Below are 18979 nucleotides of genomic sequence, written 5' to 3'. Positions count from 1 at the left end.
CCTCAACACCGTTGGAAGGGAGGAGAACCAATTAAGGCGGGGGGTGGGGTGGAACGAGCAGCTGTCTACCCTTAGCAGGAGGGCTGCTGATTACTTACCTCTCCTGCTGCTGCTGGCTGTCCAGCAGCAGACTGAAGGTGGCTGCTGCTGTGCTCAGGTATATAAAGGCTCAGAGCCTATTATGACACGCGCAGCCAGCGTTCCATTGCCACATTCCATCTACTGCAGGCAGGATACCTGGCTGGCTGAATGTCGCTGAGAAGCTCACAGAGACCGCCATAAGCAACAGTTTAACAGAATGCCACAGACTAATCAACCAAACTTTTTGGGTTGGGTTCTCTTTTATAGTCTGCAGGCATTAAATGAAAGAAGTCAGTGTTCCAGCAGAGGGAGACAACGTTTCAGAAAAGGCATTGTAGCAAACCAAAAAAGAAATTTTAAGCGCAGCAGAGTAACCAGCGCACATACCTGTTAGCTCAGGTGAGTTTAAAAGGCTGCTGTTGATAACAAGGGCATTTGCTAAATAGATGGTGTGTGTGCAACAATATACTGAAAGGTCAATTATATTGTGCAGCTTATCTCACCACCTGTAGTTATTTAGGTGAAAGCTCCAAAATGCTTGCCTAATATGTCTGTTTATCCAAAAGGAAGTAAAGAGGGAGAGCTAGAAAGATAGCATTGCATTACATTACATGGCAATGCAATGCACAGTTGCTGAAGTTGAACCAAAATGAGCTTGTCATCTGGCTTCTGCAACTTTGAACATGAAAAATCCAATGAGGAGAAGAAAAGCAAAGCCAAAGAGTCCATCCCAAAATCCGACAAACAAGCAAAATGAACAAAAAACATTGAATTCAATTCTTTCTGATTTTAGAAACTGCATTAAAGAAGGGGTGCACCGGTCCTGGAGATACTGCAATACCAGGTCAATGCGTGGAGTGGACAGAGCAAGCTCTTTTTCCATCTCCCTGTTCTAAAAATCCATTTAATATATGGTCCCCAGATAGGGGACGTATCAGATATTAAACTGATAAGAACAGATACTACACTTGATCTTAGCCAAAAGGCCGAGAAGCGATAACCAGAATTGGTTTCGAACTACGGAGCCACCCAAGGATCCTGAAAAGTCCATTTGTGGAGATGAGCTCCTGGACTCCCGTTAAGAAGACATGTTGTCAACCTCTAGATCCCTTACATGCCTGCACTTTTCGGCTTGCTGCTGCTGCAATCCACGCGTTTTAGATCTGCATAACTCCACCTCTTTAAACACAGCACCTTCACCCCCTGCTGTTCCCACCCGCCTCAACACCGTTGGAAGGGAGGAGAACCAATTAAGGCGGGGGGTGGGGTGGAACGAGCAGCTGTCTACCCTTAGCAGGAGGGCTGCTGATTACTTACCTCTCCTGCTGCTGCTGGCTGTCCAGCAGCAGACTGAAGGTGGCTGCTGCTGTGCGCAGGTATATAAAGGCTCAGAGCCTATTATGACACGCGCAGCCAGCGTTCCATTGCCACATTCCATCTACTGCAGGCAGGATACCTGGCTGGCTGAATGTCGCTGAGAAGCTCACAGAGACCGCCATAAGCAACAGTTTAACAGAATGCCACAGACTAATTAACCAAACTTTTTGGGTTGGGTTCTCTTTTATAGTCTGCAGGCATTAAATGAAAGAAGTCAGTGTTCCAGCAGAGGGAGACAACGTTTCAGAAAAGGCATTGTAGCAAACCAAAAAAGAAATTTTAAGCGCAGCAGAGTAACCAGCGCACATACCTGTTAGCTCAGGTGAGTTTAAAAGGCTGCTGTTGATAACAAGGGCATTTGCTAAATAGATGGTGTGTGTGCAACAATATACTGAAAGGTCAATTATATTGTGCAGCTTATCTCACCACCTGTAGTTATTTAGGTGAAAGCTCCAAAATGCTTGCCTAATATGTCTGTTTATCCAAAAGGAAGTAAAGAGGGAGAGCTAGAAAGATAGCATTGCATTACATTACATGGCAATGCAATGCACAGTTGCTGAAGTTGAACCAAAATGAGCTTGTCATCTGGCTTCTGCAACTTTGAACATGAAAAATCCAATGAGGAGAAGAAAAGCAAAGCCAAAGAGTCCATCCCAAAATCCGACAAACAAGCAAAATGAACAAAAAACATTGAATTCAATTCTTTCTGATTTTAGAAACTGCATTAAAGAAGGGGTGCACCGGTCCTGGAGATACTGCAATACCAGGTCAATGCGTGGAGTGGACAGAGCAAGCTCTTTTTCCATCTCCCTGTTCTAAAAATCCATTTAATATATGGTCCCCAGATAGGGGACGTATCAGATATTAAACTGATAAGAACAGATACTACACTTGATCTTAGCCAAAAGGCCGAGAAGAGATAACCAGAATTGGTTTCGAACTACGGAGCCACCCAAGGATCCTGAAAAGTCCATTTGTGGAGATGAGCTCCTGGACTCCCGTTAAGAAGACATGTTGTCAACCTCTAGATCCCTTACATGCCTCCACTTTTCGGCTTGCTGCTGCTGCAATCCACGCGTTTTAGATCTGCATAACTCCACCTCTTTAAACACAGCACCTTCACCCCCTGCTGTTCCCACCCGCCTCAACACCGTTGGAAGGGAGGAGAACCAATTAAGGCGGGGGGTGGGGTGGAACGAGCAGCTGTCTACCCTTCGCAGGAGGGCTGCTGATTACTTACCTCTCCTGCTGCTGCTGGCTGTCCAGCAGCAGACTGAAGGTGGCTGCTGCTGTGCGCAGGTATATAAAGGCTCAGAGCCTATTATGACACGCGCAGCCAGTGTTCCATTGCCACATTCCATCTACTGCAGGCAGGATACCTGGCTGGCTGAATGTCGCTGAGAAGCTCACAGAGACCGCCATAAGCAACAGTTTAACAGAATGCCACAGACTAATCAACCAAACTTTTTGGGTTGGGTTCTCTTTTATAGTCTGCAGGCATTAAATGAAAGAAGTCAGTGTTCCAGCAGAGGGAGACAACGTTTCAGAAAAGGCATTGTAGCAAACCAAAAAAGAAATTTTAAGCGCAGCAGAGTAACCAGCGCAAATACCTGTTAGCTCAGGTGAGTTTAAAAGGCTGCTGTTGATAACAAGGGCATTTGCTAAATAGATGGTGTGTGTGCAACAATATACTGAAAGGTCAATTATATTGTGCAGCTTATCTCACCACCTGTAGTTATTTAGGTGAAAGCTCCAAAATGCTTGCCTAATATGTCTGTTTATCCAAAAGGAAGTAAAGAGGGAGAGCTAGAAAGATAGCATTGCATTACATTACATGGCAATGCAATGCACAGTTGCTGAAGTTGAACCAAAATGAGCTTGTCATCTGGCTTCTGCAACTTTGAACATGAAAAATCCAATGAGGAGAAGAAAAGCAAAGCCAAAGAGTCCATCCCAAAATCCGACAAACAAGCAAAATGAACAAAAAACATTGAATTCAATTCTTTCTGATTTTAGAAACTGCATTAAAGAAGGGGTGCACCGGTCCTGGAGATACTGCAATACCAGGTCAATGCGTGGAGTGGACAGAGCAAGCTCTTTTTCCATCTCCCTGTTCTAAAAATCCATTTAATATATGGTCCCCAGACAGGGGACGTATCAGATATTAAACTGATAAGAACAGATACTACACTTGATCTTAGCCAAAAGGCCGAGAAGCGATAACCAGAATTGGTTTCGAACTACGGAGCCACCCAAGGATCCTGAAAAGTCCATTTGTGGAGATGAGCTCCTGGACTCCCGTTAAGAAGACATGTTGTCAACCTCTAGATCCCTTACATGCCTGCACTTTTCGGCTTGCTGCTGCTGCAATCCACGCATTTTAGATCTGCATAACTCCACCTCTTTAAACACAGCACCTTCACCCCCTGCTGTTCCCACCCGCCTCAACACCGTTGGAAGGGAGGAGAACCAATTAAGGCGGGGGGTGGGGTGGAACGAGCAGCTGTCTACCCTTAGCAGGAGGGCTGCTGATTACTTACCTCTCCTGCTGCTGCTGGCTGTCCAGCAGCAGACTGAAGGTGGCTGCTGCTGTGCGCAGGTATATAAAGGCTCAGAGCCTATTATGACACGCGCAGCCAGCGTTCCATTGCCACATTCCATCTACTGCAGGCAGGATACCTGGCTGGCTGAATGTCGCTGAGAAGCTCACAGAGACCGCCATAAGCAACAGTTTAACAGAATGCCACAGACTAATCAACCAAACTTTTTGGGTTGGGTTCTCTTTTATAGTCTGCAGGCATTAAATGAAAGAAGTCAGTGTTCCAGCAGAGGGAGACAACGTTTCAGAAAAGGCATTGTAGCAAACCAAAAAAGAAATTTTAAGCGCAGCAGAGTAACCAGCGCACATACCTGTTAGCTCAGGTGAGTTTAAAAGGCTGCTGTTGATAACAAGGGCATTTGCTAAATAGATGGTGTGTGTGCAACAATATACTGAAAGGTCAATTATATTGTGCAGCTTATCTCACCACCTGTAGTTATTTAGGTGAAAGCTCCAAAATGCTTGCCTAATATGTCTGTTTATCCAAAAGGAAGTAAAGAGGGAGAGCTAGAAAGATAGCATTGCATTACATTACATGGCAATGCAATGCACAGTTGCTGAAGTTGAACCAAAATGAGCTTGTCATCTGGCTTCTGCAACTTTGAACATGAAAAATCCAATGAGGAGAAGAAAAGCAAAGCCAAAGAGTCCATCCCAAAATCCGACAAACAAGCAAAATGAACAAAAAACATTGAATTCAATTCTTTCTGATTTTAGAAACTGCATTAAAGAAGGGGTGCACCGGTCCTGGAGATACTGCAATACCAGGTCAATGCGTGGAGTGGACAGAGCAAGCTCTTTTTCCATCTCCCTGTTCTAAAAATCCATTTAATATATGGTCCCCAGATAGGGGACGTATCAGATATTAAACTGATAAGAACAGATACTACACTTGATCTTAGCCAAAAGGCCGAGAAGCGATAACCAGAATTGGTTTCGAACTACGGAGCCACCCAAGGATCCTGAAAAGTCCATTTGTGGAGATGAGCTCCTGGACTCCCGTTAAGAAGACATGTTGTCAACCTCTAGATCCCTTACATGCCTGCACTTTTCGGCTTGCTGCTGCTGCAATCCACGCGTTTTAGATCTGCATAACTCCACCTCTTTAAACACAGCACCTTCACCCCCTGCTGTTCCCACCCGCCTCAACACCGTTGGAAGGGAGGAGAACCAATTAAGGCGGGGGGTGGGGTGGAACGAGCAGCTGTCTACCCTTAGCAGGAGGGCTGCTGATTACTTACCTCTCCTGCTGCTGCTGGCTGTCCAGCAGCAGACTGAAGGTGGCTGCTGCTGTGCGCAGGTATATAAAGGCTCAGAGCCTATTATGACACGCGCAGCCAGCGTTCCATTGCCACATTCCATCTACTGCAGGCAGGATACCTGGCTGGCTGAATGTCGCTGAGAAGCTCACAGAGACCGCCATAAGCAACAGTTTAACAGAATGCCACAGACTAATCAACCAAACTTTTTGGGTTGGGTTCTCTTTTATAGTCTGCAGGCATTAAATGAAAGAAGTCAGTGTTCCAGCAGAGGGAGACAACGTTTCAGAAAAGGCATTGTAGCAAACCAAAAAAGAAATTTTAAGCGCAGCAGAGTAACCAGCGCACATACCTGTTAGCTCAGGTGAGTTTAAAAGGCTGCTGTTGATAACAAGGGCATTTGTTAAATAGATGGTGTGTGTGCAACAATATACTGAAAGGTCAATTATATTGTGCAGCTTATCTCACCACCTGTAGTTATTTAGGTGAAAGCTCCAAAATGCTTGCCTAATATGTCTGTTTATCCAAAAGGAAGTAAAGAGGGAGAGCTAGAAAGATAGCATTGCATTACATTACATGGCAATGCAATGCACAGTTGCTGAAGTTGAACCAAAATGAGCTTGTCATCTGGCTTCTGCAACTTTGAACATGAAAAATCCAATGAGGAGAAGAAAAGCAAAGCCAAAGAGTCCATCCCAAAATCCGACAAACAAGCAAAATGAACAAAAAACATTGAATTCAATTCTTTCTGATTTTAGAAACTGCATTAAAGAAGGGGTGCACCGGTCCTGGAGATACTGCAATACCAGGTCAATGCGTGGAGTGGACAGAGCAAGCTCTTTTTCCATCTCCCTGTTCTAAAAATCCATTTAATATATGGTCCCCAGATAGGGGACGTATCAGATATTAAACTGATAAGAACAGATACTACACTTGATCTTAGCCAAAAGGCCGAGAAGCGATTACCAGAATTGGTTTCGAACTACGGAGCCACCCAAGGATCCTGAAAAGTCCATTTGTGGAGATGAGCTCCTGGACTCCCGTTAAGAAGACATGTTGTCAACCTCTAGATCCCTTACATGCCTGCACTTTTCGGCTTGCTGCTGCTGCAATCCACGCGTTTTAGATCTGCATAACTCCACCTCTTTAAACACAGCACCTTCACCCCCTGCTGTTCCCACCCGCCTCAACACCGTTGGAAGGGAGGAGAACCAATTAAGGCGGGGGGTGGGGTAGAACGAGCAGCTGTGTACCCTTAGCAGGAGGGCTGCTGATTACTTACCTCTCCTGCTGCTGCTGGCTGTCCAGCAGCAGACTGAAGGTGGCTGCTGCTGTGCGCAGGTATATAAAGGCTCAGAGCCTATTATGACATGCGCAGCCAGCGTTCCATTGCCACATTCCATCTACTGCAGGCAGGATACCTGGCTGGCTGAATGTCGCTGAGAAGCTCACAGAGACCGCCATAAGCAACAGTTTAACAGAATGCCACAGACTAATCAACCAAACTTTTTGGGTTGGGTTCTCTTTTATAGTCTGCAGGCATTAAATGAAAGAAGTCAGTGTTCCAGCAGAGGGAGACAACGTTTCAGAAAAGGCATTGTAGCAAACCAAAAAAGAAATTTTAAGCGCAGCAGAGTAACCAGCGCACATACCTGTTAGCTCAGGTGAGTTTAAAAGGCTGCTGTTGATAACAAGGGCATTTGCTAAATAGATGGTGTGTGTGCAACAATATACTGAAAGGTCAATTATATTGTGCAGCTTATCTCACCACCAGTAGTTATTTAGGTGAAAGCTCCAAAATGCTTGCTTAATATGTCTGTTTATCCAAAAGTAAGTAAAGAGGGAGAGCTAGAAAGATAGCATTGCATTACATTACATGGCAATGCAATGCACAGTTGCTGAAGTTGAACCAAAATGAGCTTGTCATCTGGCTTCTGCAACTTTGAACATGAAAAATCCAATGAGGAGAAGAAAAGCAAAGCCAAAGAGTCCATCCCAAAATCCGACAAACAAACAAAATGAACAAAAAACATTGAATTCAATTCTTTCTGATTTTAGAAACTGCATTAAAGAAGGGGTGCACCGGTCCTGGAGATACTGCAATACCAGGTCAATGCGTGAAGTGGACAGAGCAAGCTCTTTTTCCATTTCCCTGTTCTAAAAATCCATTTAATATATGGTCCCCAGATAGGGGACGTATCAGATATTAAACTGATAAGAACAGATACTACACTTGATCTTAGCCAAAAGGCCGAGAAGCGATAACCAGAATTGGTTTCGAACTACGGAGCCACCCAAGGATCCTGAAAAGTCCATTTGTGGAGATGAGCTCCTGGACTCCCGTTAAGAAGACATGTTGTCAACCTCTAGATCCCTTACATGCCTGCACTTTTCGGCTTGCTGCTGCTGCAATCCACGCGTTTTAGATCTGCATAACTCCACCTCTTTAAACACAGCACCTTCACCCCCTGCTGTTCCCACCCGCCTCAACACCGTTGGAAGGGAGGAGAACCAATTAAGGCGGGGGGTGGGGTGGAACGAGCAGCTGTCTACCCTTAGCAGGAGAGCTGCTGATTACTTACCTCTCCTGCTGCTGCTGGCTGTCCCGCAGCAGACTGAAGGTGGCTGCTGCTGTGCGCAGGTATATAAAGGCTCAGAGCCTATTATGACACGCGCAGCCAGCGTTCCATTGCCACATTCCATCTACTGCAGGCAGGATACCTGGCTGGCTGAATGTCGCTGAGAAGCTCACAGAGACCGCCATAAGCAACAGTTTAACAGAATGCCACAGACTAATCAACCAAACTTTTTGGGTTGGGTTCTCTTTTATAGTCTGCAGGCATTAAATGAAAGAAGTCAGTGTTCCAGCAGAGGGAGACAACGTTTCAGAAAAGGCATTGTAGCAAACCAAAAAAGAAATTTTAAGCGCAGCAGAGTAACCAGCGCACATACCTGTTAGCTCAGGTGAGTTTAAAAGGCTGCTGTTGATAACAAGGGCATTTGCTAAATAGATGGTGTGTGTGCAACAATATACTGAAAGGTCAGTTATATTGTGCAGCTTATCTCACCACCTGTAGTTATTTAGGTGAAAGCTCCAAAATGCTTGCCTAATATGTCTGTTTATCCAAAAGGAAGTAAAGAGGGAGAGCTAGAAAGATAGCATTGCATTACATTACATGGCAATGCAATGCACAGTTGCTGAAGTTGAACCAAAATGAGCTTGTCATCTGGCTTCTGCAACTTTGAACATGAAAAATCCAATGAGGAGAAGAAAAGCAAAGCCAAAGAGTCCATCCCAAAATCCGACAAACAAGCAAAATGAACAAAAAACATTGAATTCAATTCTTTCTGATTTTAGAAACTGCATTAAAGAAGGGGTGCACCGGTCCTGGAGATACTGCAATACCAGGTCAATGCGTGGAGTGGACAGAGCAAGCTCTTTTTCCATCTCCCTGTTCTAAAAATCCATTTAATATATGGTCCCCAGATAGGGGACGTATCAGATATTAAACTGATAAGAACAGATACTACACTTGATCTTAGCCAAAAGGCCGAGAAGCGATAACCAGAATTGGTTTCGAACTACGGAGCCACCCAAGGATGATGAAAAGTCCATTTGTGGAGATGAGCTCCTGGACTCCCGTTAAGAAGACATGTTGTCAACCTCTAGATCCCTTACATGCCTGCACTTTTCGGCTTGCTGCTGCTGCAATCCACGCGTTTTAGATCTGCATAACTCCACCTCTTTAAACACAGCACCTTCACCCCCTGCTGTTCCCACCCGCCTCAACACCGTTGGAAGGGAGGAGAACCAATTAAGGCGGGGGGTGGGGTGGAACGAGCAGCTGTCTACCCTTAGCAGGAGGGCTGCTGATTACTTACCTCTCCTGCTGCTGCTGGCTGTCCAGCAGCAGACTGAAGGTGGCTGCTGCTGTGCGCATGTATATAAAGGCTCAGAGCCTATTATGACACGCGCAGCCAGCGTTCCATTGCCACATTCCATCTACTGCAGGCAGGATACCTGGCTGGCTGAATGTCGCTGAGAAGCTCACAGAGACCGCCATAAGCAACAGTTTAACAGAATGCCACAGACTAATCAACCAAACTTTTTGGGTTGGGTTCTCTTTTATAGTCTGCAGGCATTAAATGAAAGAAGTCAGTGTTCCAGCAGAGGGAGACAACGTTTCAGAAAAGGCATTGTAGCAAACCAAAAAAGAAATTTTAAGCGCAGCAGAGTAACCAGCGCACATACCTGTTAGCTCAGGTGAGTTTAAAAGGCTGCTGTTGATAACAAGGGCATTTGCTAAATAGATGGTGTGTGTGCAACAATATACTGAAAGGTCAATTATATTGTGCAGCTTATCTCACCACCTGTAGTTATTTAGGTGAAAGCTCCAAAATGCTTGCCTAATATGTCTGTTTATCCAAAAGGAAGTAAAGAGGGAGAGCTAGAAAGATAGCATTGCATTACATTACATGGCAATGCAATGCACAGTTGCTGAAGTTGAACCAAAATGAGCTTGTCATCTGGCTTCTGCAACTTTGAACATGAAAAATCCAATGAGGAGAAGAAAAGCAAAGCCAAAGAGTCCATCCCAAAATCCGACAAACAAGCAAAATGAACAAAAAACATTGAATTCAATTCTTTCTGATTTTAGAAACTGCATTAAAGAAGGGGTGCACCGGTCCTGGAGATACTGCAATACCAGGTCAATGCGTGGAGTGGACAGAGCAAGCTCTTTTTCCATCTCCCTGTTCTAAAAATCCATTTAATATATGGTCCCCAGATAGGGGACGTATCAGATATTAAACTGATAAGAACAGATACTACACTTGATCTTAGCCAAAAGGCCGAGAAGCGATAACCAGAATTGGTTTCGAACTACGGAGCCACCCAAGGATCCTGAAAAGTCCATTTGTGGAGATGAGCTCCTGGACTCCCGTTAAGAAGACATGTTGTCAACCTCTAGATCCCTTACATGCCTGCACTTTTCGGCTTGCTGCTGCTGCAATCCACGCGTTTTAGATCTGCATAACTCCACCTCTTTAAACACAGCACCTTCACCCCCTGCTGTTCCCACCCGCCTCAACACCGTTGGAAGGGAGGAGAACCAATTAAGGCGGGGGGTGGGGTGGAACGAGCAGCTGTCTACCCTTAGCAGGAGGGCTGCTGATTACTTACCTCTCCTGCTGCTGCTGGCTGTCCAGCAGCAGACTGAAGGTGGCTGCTGCTGTGCGCAGGTATATAAAGGCTCAGAGCCTATTATGACACGCGCAGCCAGCGTTCCATTGCCACATTCCATCTACTGCAGGCAGGATACCTGGCTGGCTGAATGTCGCTGAGAAGCTCACAGAGACCGCCATAAGCAACAGTTTAACAGAATGCCACAGACTAATCAACCAAACTTTTTGGGTTGGGTTCTCTTTTATAGTCTTCAGGCATTAAATGAAAGAAGTCAGTGTTCCAGCAGAGGGAGACAACGTTTCAGAAAAGGCATTGTAGCAAACCAAAAAAGAAATTTTAAGCGCAGCAGAGTAACCAGCGCACATACCTGTTAGCTCAGGTGAGTTTAAAAGGCTGCTGTTGATAACAAGGGCATTTGCTAAATAGATGGTGTGTGTGCAACAATATACTGAAAGGTCAATTATATTGTGCAGCTTATCTCACCACCTGTAGTTATTTAGGTGAAAGCTCCAAAATGCTTGCCTAATATGTCTGTTTATCCAAAAGGAAGTAAAGAGGGAGAGCTAGAAAGATAGCATTGCATTACATTACATGGCAATGCAATGCACAGTTGCTGAAGTTGAACCAAAATGAGCTTGTCATCTGGCTTCTGCAACTTTGAACATGAAAAATCCAATGAGGAGAAGAAAAGCAAAGCCAAAGAGTCCATCCCAAAATCCGACAAACAAGCAAAATGAACAAAAAACATTGAATTCAATTCTTTCTGATTTTAGAAACTGCATTAAAGAAGGGGTGCACCGGTCCTGGAGATACTGCAATACCAGGTCAATGCGTGGAGTGGACAGAGCAAGCTCTTTTTCCATCTCCCTGTTCTAAAAATCCATTTAATATATGGTCCCCAGATAGGGGACGTATCAGATATTAAACTGATAAGAACAGATACTACACTTGATCTTAGCCAAAAGGCCGAGAAGCGATAACCAGAATTGGTTTCGAACTACGGAGCCACCCAAGGATCCTGAAAAGTCCATTTGTGGAGATGAGCTCCTGGACTCCCGTTAAGAAGACATGTTGTCTACCTCTAGATCCCTTACATGCCTGCACTTTTCGGCTTGCTGCTGCTGCAATCCACGCGTTTTAGATCTGCATAACTCCACCTCTTTAAACACAGCACCTTCACCCCCTGCTGTTCCCACCCGCCTCAACACCGTTGGAAGGGAGGAGAACCAATTAAGGCGGGGGGTGGGGTGGAACGAGCAGCTGTCTACCCTTAGCAGGAGGGCTGCTGATTACTTACCTCTCCTGCTGCTGCTGGCTGTCCAGCAGCAGACTGAAGGTGGCTGCTGCTGTGCGCAGGTGTATAAAGGCTCAGAGCCTATTATGACACGCGCAGCCAGCGTTCCATTGCCACATTCCATCTACTGCAGGCAGGATACCTGGCTGGCTGAATGTCGCTGAGAAGCTCACAGAGACCGCCATAAGCAACAGTTTAACAGAATGCCACAGACTAATCAACCAAACTTTTTGGGTTGGGTTCTCTTTTATAGTCTGCAGGCATTAAATGAAAGAAGTCAGTGTTCCAGCAGAGGGAGACAACGTTTCAGAAAAGGCATTGTAGCAAACCAAAAAAGAAATTTTAAGCGCAGCAGAGTAACCAGCGCACATACCTGTTAGCTCAGGTGAGTTTAAAAGGCTGCTGTTGATAACAAGGGCATTTGCTAAATAGATGGTGTGTGTGCAACAATATACTGAAAGGTCAATTATATTGTGCAGCTTATCTCACCACCTGTAGTTATTTAGGTGAAAGCTCCAAAATGCTTGCCTAATATGTCTGTTTATCCAAAAGGAAGTAAAGAGGGAGAGCTAGAAAGATAGCATTGCATTACATTACATGGCAATGCAATGCACAGTTGCTGAAGTTGAACCAAAATGAGCTTGTCATCTGGCTTCTGCAACTTTGAACATGAAAAATCCAATGAGGAGAAGAAAAGCAAAGCCAAAGAGTCCATCCCAAAATCCGACAAAGAAGCAAAATGAACAAAAAACATTGAATTCAATTCTTTCTGATTTTAGAAACTGCATTAAAGAAGGGGTGCACCGGTCCTGGAGATACTGCAATACCAGGTCAATGCGTGGAGTGGACAGAGCAAGCTCTTTTTCCATCTCCCTGTTCTAAAAATCCATTTAATATATGGTCCCCAGATAGGGGACGTATCAGATATTAAACTGATAAGAACAGATACTACACTTGATCTTAGCCAAAAGGCCGAGAAGCGATAACCAGAATTGGTTTCGAACTACGGAGCCACCCAAGGATCCTGAAAAGTCCATTTGTGGAGATGAGCTCCTGGACTCCCGTTAAGAAGACATGTTGTCAACCTCTAGATCCCTTACATGCCTGCACTTTTCGGCTTGCTGCTGCTGCAATCCACGCGTTTTAGATCTGCATAACTCCACCTCTTTAAACACAGCACCTTCACCCCCTGCTGTTCCCACCCGCCTCAACACCGTTGGAAGGGAGGTGAACCAATTAAGGCGGGGGGTGGGGTGGAACGAGCAGCTGTCTACCCTTAGCAGGAGGGCTGCTGATTACTTACCTCTCCTGCTGCTGCTGGCTGTCCAGCAGCAGACTGAAGGTGGCTGCTGCTGTGCGCAGGTATATAAAGGCTCAGAGCCTATTATGACACGCGCAGCCAGCGTTCCATTGTCACATTCCATCTACTGCAGGCAGGATACCTGGCTGGCTGAATGTCGCTGAGAAGCTCACAGAGACCGCCATAAGCAACAGTTTAACAGAATGCCACAGACTAATCAACCAAACTTTTTGGGTTGGGTTCTCTTTTATAGTCTGCAGGCATTAAATGAAAGAAGTCAGTGTTCCAGCAGAGGGAGACAACGTTTCAGAAAAGGCATTGTAGCAAACCAAAAAAGAAATTTTAAGCGCAGCAGAGTAACCAGCGCACATACCTGTTAGCTCAGGTGAGTTTAAAAGGCTGCTGTTGATAACAAGGGCATTTGCTAAATAGATGGTGTGTGTGCAACAATATACTGAAAGGTCAATTATATTGTGCAGCTTATCTCACCACCTGTAGTTATTTAGGTGAAAGCTCCAAAATGCTTGCCTAATATGTCTGTTTATCCAAAAGGAAGTAAAGAGGGAGAGCTAGAAAGATAGCATTGCATTACATTACATGGCAATGCAATGCACAGTTGCTGAAGTTGAACCAAAATGAGCTTGTCATCTGGCTTCTGCAACTTTGAACATGAAAAATCCAATGAGGAGAAGAAAAGCAAAGCCAAAGAGTCCATCCCAAAATCCGACAAACAAGCAAAATGAACAAAAAACATTGAATTCAATTCTTTCTGATTTTAGAAACTGCATTAAAGAAGGGGTGCACCGGTCCTGGAGATACTGCAATACCAGGTCAATGCGTGGAGTGGACAGAGCAAGCTCTTTTTCCATCTCCCTGTTCTAAAAATCCATTTAATATATGGTCCCCAGATAGGGGACGTATCAGATATTAAACTGATAAGAACAGATACTACACTTGATCTTAGCCAAAAGGCCGAGAAGCGATAACCAGAATTGGTTTCGAACTACGGAGCCACCCAAGGATCCTGAAAAGTCCATTTGTGGAGATGAGCTCCTGGACTCCCGTTAAGAAGACATGTTGTCAACCTCTAGATCCCTTACATGCCTGCACTTTTCGGCTTGCTGCTGCTGCAATCCACGCGTTTTAGATCTGCATAACTCCACCTCTTTAAACACCGCACCTTCACCCCCTGCTGTTCCCACCCGCCTCAACACCGTTGGAAGGGAGGAGAACCAATTAAGGCGGGAGGTGGGGTGGAACGAGCAGCTGTCTACCCTTAGCAGGAGGGCTGCTGATTACTTACCTCTCCTGCTGCTGCTGGCTGTCCAGCAGCAGACTAAAGGTGGCTGCTGCTGTGCGCAGGTATATAAAGGCTCAGAGCCTATTATGACACGCGCAGCCAGTGTTCCATTGCCACATTCCATCTACTGCAGGCAGGATACCTGGCTGGCTGAATGTCGCTGAGAAGCTCACAGAGACCGCCATAAGCAACAGTTTAACAGAATGCCACAGACTAATCAACCAAACTTTTTGGGTTGGGTTCTCTTTTATAGTCTGCAGGCATTAAATGAAAGAAGTCAGTGTTCCAGCAGAGGGAGACAACGTTTCAGAAAAGGCATTGTAGCAAACCAAAAAAGAAATTGTAAGCGCAGCAGAGTAACCAGCGCACATACCTGTTAGCTCAGGTGAGTTTAAAAGGCTGCTGTTGATAACAAGGGCATTTGCTAAATAGATGGTGTGTGTGCAACAATATACTGAAAGGTCAATTATATTGTGCAGCTTATCTCACCACCTGTAGTTATTTAGGTGAAAGCTCCAAAATGCTTGCCTAATATGTCTGTTTATCCAAAAGGAAGTAAAGAGGGAGAGCTAGAAAGATAGCATTGCATTACATTACATGGCAATGCAATGCACAGTTGCTGAAGTTGAACCAAAATGAGCTTGTCATCTGGCTTCTGCAACTTTGAACATGAAAAATCCAATGAGGAGAAGAAAAGCAAAGCCAAAGAGTCCATCCCAAAATCCGACAAACAAGCAAAATGAACAAAAAACATTGAATTCAATTCTTTCTGATTTTAGAAACTGCATTAAAGAAGGGGTGCACCGGTCCTGGAGATACTGCAATACCAGGTCAATGCGTGGAGTGGACAGAGCAAGCTCTTTTTCCATCTCCCTGTTCTAAAAATCCATTTAATATATGGTCCCCAGATAGGGGACGTATCAGATATTAAACTGATAAGAACAGATACTACACTTGATCTTAGCCAAAAGGCCGAGAAGCGATAACCAGAATTGGTTTCGAACTACGGAGCCACCCAAGGATCCTGAAAAGTCCATTTGTGGAGATGAGCTCCTGGACTCCCGTTAAGAAGACATGTTGTCAACCTCTAGATCCCTTACATGCCTGCACTTTTCGGCTTGCTGCTGCTGCAATCCACGCGTTTTAGATCTGCATAACTCCACCTCTTTAAACACAGCACCTTCACCCCCTGCTGTTCCCACCCGCCTCAACACCGTTGGAAGGGAGGTGAACCAATTAAGGCGGGGGGTGGGGTGGAACGAGCAGCTGTCTACCCTTAGCAGGAGGGCTGCTGATTACTTACCTCTCCTGCTGCTGCTGGCTGTCCAGCAGCAGACTGAAGGTGGCTGCTGCTGTGCGCAGGTATATAAAGGCTCAGAGCCTATTATGACACGCGCAGCCAGCGTTCCATTGTCACATTCCATCTACTGCAGGCAGGATACCTGGCTGGCTGAATGTCGCTGAGAAGCTCACAGAGACCGCCATAAGCAACAGTTTAACAGAATGCCACAGACTAATCAACCAAACTTTTTGGGTTGGGTTCTCTTTTATAGTCTGCAGGCATTAAATGAAAGAAGTCAGTGTTCCAGCAGAGGGAGACAACGTTTCAGAAAAGGCATTGTAGCAAACCAAAAAAGAAATTTTAAGCGCAGCAGAGTAACCAGCGCACATACCTGTTAGCTCAGGTGAGTTTAAAAGGCTGCTGTTGATAACAAGGGCATTTGCTAAATAGATGGTGTGTGTGCAACAATATACTGAAAGGTCAATTATATTGTGCAGCTTATCTCACCACCTGTAGTTATTTAGGTGAAAGCTCCAAAATGCTTGCCTAATATGTCTGTTTATCCAAAAGGAAGTAAAGAGGGAGAGCTAGAAAGATAGCATTGCATTACATTACATGGCAATGCAATGCACAGTTGCTGAAGTTGAACCAAAATGAGCTTGTCATCTGGCTTCTGCAACTTTGAACATGAAAAATCCAATGAGGAGAAGAAAAGCAAAGCCAAAGAGTCCATCCCAAAATCCGACAAACAAGCAAAATGAACAAAAAACATTGAATTCAATTCTTTCTGATTTTAGAAACTGCATTAAAGAAGGGGTGCACCGGTCCTGGAGATACTGCAATACCAGGTCAATGCGTGGAGTGGACAGAGCAAGCTCTTTTTCCATCTCCCTGTTCTAAAAATCCATTTAATATATGGTCCCCAGATAGGGGACGTATCAGATATTAAACTGATAAGAACAGATACTACACTTGATCTTAGCCAAAAGGCCGAGAAGCGATAACCAGAATTGGTTTCGAACTACGGAGCCACCCAAGGATCCTGAAAAGTCCATTTGTGGAGATGAGCTCCTGGACTCCCGTTAAGAAGACATGTTGTCAACCTCTAGATCCCTTACATGCCTGCACTTTTCGGCTTGCTGCTGCTGCAATCCACGCGTTTTAGATCTGCATAACTCCACCTCTTTAAACACCGCACCTTCACCCCCTGCTGTTCCCACCCGCCTCAACACCGTTGGAAGGGAGGAGAACCAATTAAGGCGGGAGGTGGGGTGGAACGAGCAGCTGTCTACCCTTAGCAGGAGGGCTGCTGATTACTTACCTCTCCTGCTGCTGCTGGCTGTCCAGCAGCAGACTAAAGGTGGCTGCTGCTGTGCGCAGGTATATAAAGGCTCAGAGCCTATTATGACACGCGCAGCCAGTGTTCCATTGCCACATTCCATCTACTGCAGGCAGGATACCTGGCTGGCTGAATGTCGCTGAGAAGCTCACAGAGACCGCCATAAGCAACAGTTTAACAGAATGCCACAGACTAATCAACCAAACTTTTTGGGTTGGGTTCTCTTTTATAGTCTGCAGGCATTAAATGAAAGAAGTCAGTGTTCCAGCAGAGGGAGACAACGTTTCAGAAAAGGCATTGTAGCAAACCAAAAAAGAAATTTTAAGCGCAGCAGAGTAACCAGCGCACATACCTGTTAGCTCAGGTGAGTTTAAAAGGCTGCTGTTGATAACAAGGGCATTTGCTAAATAGATGGTGTGTGTGCAACAATATACTGAAAGGTCAATTATATTGTGCAGCTTATCTCACCACCTGTAGTTATTTAGGTGAAAGCTCCAAAATGCTTGCCTAATATGTCTGTTTATCCAAAAGGAAGTAAAGAGGGAGAGCTAGAAAGATAGCATTGCATTACATTACATGGCAATGCAATGCACAGTTGCTGAAGTTGAACCAAAATGAGCTTGTCATCTGGCTTCTGCAACTTTGAACATGAAAAATCCAATGAGGAGAAGAAAAGCAAAGCCAAAGAGTCCATCCCAAAATCCGACAAACAAGCAAAATGAACAAAAAACATTGAATTCAATTCTTTCTGATTTTAGAAACTGCATTAAAGAAGGGGTGCACCGGTCCTGGAGATACTGCAATACCAGGTCAATGCGTGGAGTGGACAGAGCAAGCTCTTTTTCCATCTCCCTGTTCTAAAAATCCATTTAATATATGGTCCCCAGATAGGGGACGTATCAGATATTAAACTGATAAGAACAGATACTACACTTGATCTTAGCCAAAAGGCCGAGAAGCGATAACCAGAATTGGTTTCGAACTACGGAGCCACCCAAGGATCCTGAAAAGTCCATTTGTGGAGATGAGCTCCTGGACTCCCGTTAAGAAGACATGTTGTCTACCTCTAGATCCCTTACATGCCTGCACTTTTCGGCTTGCTGCTGCTGCAATCCACGCGTTTTAGATCTGCATAACTCCACCTCTTTAAACACAGCACCTTCACCCCCTGCTGTTCCCACCCGCCTCAACACCGTTGGAAGGGAGGAGAACCAATTAAGGCGGGGGGTGGGGTGGAACGAGCAGCTGTCTACCCTTAGCAGGAGGGCTGCTGATTACTTACCTCTCCTGCTGCTGCTGGCTGTCCAGCAGCAGACTGAAGGTGGCTGCTGCTGTGCGCAGGTATATAAAGGCTCAGAGCCTATTATGACACGCGCAGCCAGCGTTCCATTGCCACATTCCATCTACTGCAGGCAGGATACCTGGCTGGCTGAATGTCGCTGAGAAGCTCACAGAGACCGCCATAAGCAACAGTTTAACAGAATGCCACAGACTAATCAACCAAACTTTTTGGGTTGGGTTCTCTTTTATAGTCTGCAGGCATTAAATGAAAGAAGTCAGTGTTCCAGCAGAGGGTGACAACGTTTCAGAAAAGGCATTGTAGCAAACCAAAAAAGAAATTTTAAGCGCAGCAGAGTAACCAGCGCACATACCTGTTAGCTCAGGTGAGTTTAAAAGGCTGCTGTTGATAACAAGGGCATTTGCTAAATAGATGGTGTGTGTGCAACAATATACTGAAAGGTCAATTATATTGTGCAGCTTATCTCACCACCTGTAGTTATTTAGGTGAAAGCTCCAAAATGCTTGCCTAATATGTCTGTTTATCCAAAAGGAAGTAAAGAGGGAGAGCTAGAAAGATAGCATTGCATTACATTACATGGCAATGCAATGCACAGTTGCTGAAGTTGAACCAAAATGAGCTTGTCATCTGGCTTCTGCAACTTTGAACATGAAAAATCCAATG

General features: G+C 45.1%; 14 non-coding genes across 14 annotated transcripts; all 14 read right to left on the bottom strand.

Moving 5' to 3' along the window:
- Nucleotides 1–888: 888 nt before the first annotated feature.
- On the bottom strand, nt 889–1079 carry LOC141274498 (U2 spliceosomal RNA). The gene has a single exon (XR_012322772.1). It is a non-coding gene; the product is annotated as a U2 spliceosomal RNA (small nuclear RNA).
- A 1109-nt stretch (nt 1080–2188) lies between these two features.
- LOC141149432 (U2 spliceosomal RNA) lies at nt 2189–2379 on the bottom strand. The gene has a single exon (XR_012245730.1). It is a non-coding gene; the product is annotated as a U2 spliceosomal RNA (small nuclear RNA).
- A 1109-nt stretch (nt 2380–3488) lies between these two features.
- LOC141149677 (U2 spliceosomal RNA) lies at nt 3489–3679 on the bottom strand. The gene has a single exon (XR_012245968.1). It is a non-coding gene; the product is annotated as a U2 spliceosomal RNA (small nuclear RNA).
- Nucleotides 3680–4788: 1109 nt separating this feature from the next.
- LOC141274497 (U2 spliceosomal RNA) lies at nt 4789–4979 on the bottom strand. The gene has a single exon (XR_012322771.1). It is a non-coding gene; the product is annotated as a U2 spliceosomal RNA (small nuclear RNA).
- Nucleotides 4980–6088: 1109 nt separating this feature from the next.
- LOC141274496 (U2 spliceosomal RNA) lies at nt 6089–6279 on the bottom strand. Its single transcript, XR_012322770.1, has one exon. It is a non-coding gene; the product is annotated as a U2 spliceosomal RNA (small nuclear RNA).
- A 1109-nt stretch (nt 6280–7388) lies between these two features.
- On the bottom strand, nt 7389–7579 carry LOC141149880 (U2 spliceosomal RNA). Its single transcript, XR_012246161.1, has one exon. It is a non-coding gene; the product is annotated as a U2 spliceosomal RNA (small nuclear RNA).
- A 1109-nt stretch (nt 7580–8688) lies between these two features.
- LOC141274495 (U2 spliceosomal RNA) lies at nt 8689–8879 on the bottom strand. Its single transcript, XR_012322769.1, has one exon. It is a non-coding gene; the product is annotated as a U2 spliceosomal RNA (small nuclear RNA).
- Nucleotides 8880–9988: 1109 nt separating this feature from the next.
- Nucleotides 9989–10179, bottom strand: LOC141274494 (U2 spliceosomal RNA). Its single transcript, XR_012322768.1, has one exon. It is a non-coding gene; the product is annotated as a U2 spliceosomal RNA (small nuclear RNA).
- Nucleotides 10180–11288: 1109 nt separating this feature from the next.
- LOC141274492 (U2 spliceosomal RNA) lies at nt 11289–11479 on the bottom strand. The gene has a single exon (XR_012322766.1). It is a non-coding gene; the product is annotated as a U2 spliceosomal RNA (small nuclear RNA).
- Nucleotides 11480–12588: 1109 nt separating this feature from the next.
- Nucleotides 12589–12779, bottom strand: LOC141274491 (U2 spliceosomal RNA). Its single transcript, XR_012322765.1, has one exon. It is a non-coding gene; the product is annotated as a U2 spliceosomal RNA (small nuclear RNA).
- Nucleotides 12780–13888: 1109 nt separating this feature from the next.
- On the bottom strand, nt 13889–14079 carry LOC141274490 (U2 spliceosomal RNA). The gene has a single exon (XR_012322764.1). It is a non-coding gene; the product is annotated as a U2 spliceosomal RNA (small nuclear RNA).
- A 1109-nt stretch (nt 14080–15188) lies between these two features.
- Nucleotides 15189–15379, bottom strand: LOC141274489 (U2 spliceosomal RNA). Its single transcript, XR_012322763.1, has one exon. It is a non-coding gene; the product is annotated as a U2 spliceosomal RNA (small nuclear RNA).
- Nucleotides 15380–16488: 1109 nt separating this feature from the next.
- LOC141274488 (U2 spliceosomal RNA) lies at nt 16489–16679 on the bottom strand. Its single transcript, XR_012322762.1, has one exon. It is a non-coding gene; the product is annotated as a U2 spliceosomal RNA (small nuclear RNA).
- A 1109-nt stretch (nt 16680–17788) lies between these two features.
- LOC141274487 (U2 spliceosomal RNA) lies at nt 17789–17979 on the bottom strand. Its single transcript, XR_012322761.1, has one exon. It is a non-coding gene; the product is annotated as a U2 spliceosomal RNA (small nuclear RNA).
- Between the last annotated feature and the right edge of the window lie 1000 nt (nt 17980–18979).

The sequence above is a fragment of the Phyllobates terribilis genome, unplaced genomic scaffold (assembly GCF_046119375.1).
Source record: "Phyllobates terribilis strain yellow unplaced genomic scaffold, ASM4611937v1 Scaffold_5__5_contigs__length_657084704, whole genome shotgun sequence".
In the NCBI taxonomy this organism is placed as follows: domain Eukaryota; kingdom Metazoa; phylum Chordata; class Amphibia; order Anura; family Dendrobatidae; genus Phyllobates; species Phyllobates terribilis.
Note: the sequence above shows the minus strand (reverse complement) of the source record. Positions and strands in the feature narration are given on the sequence as shown.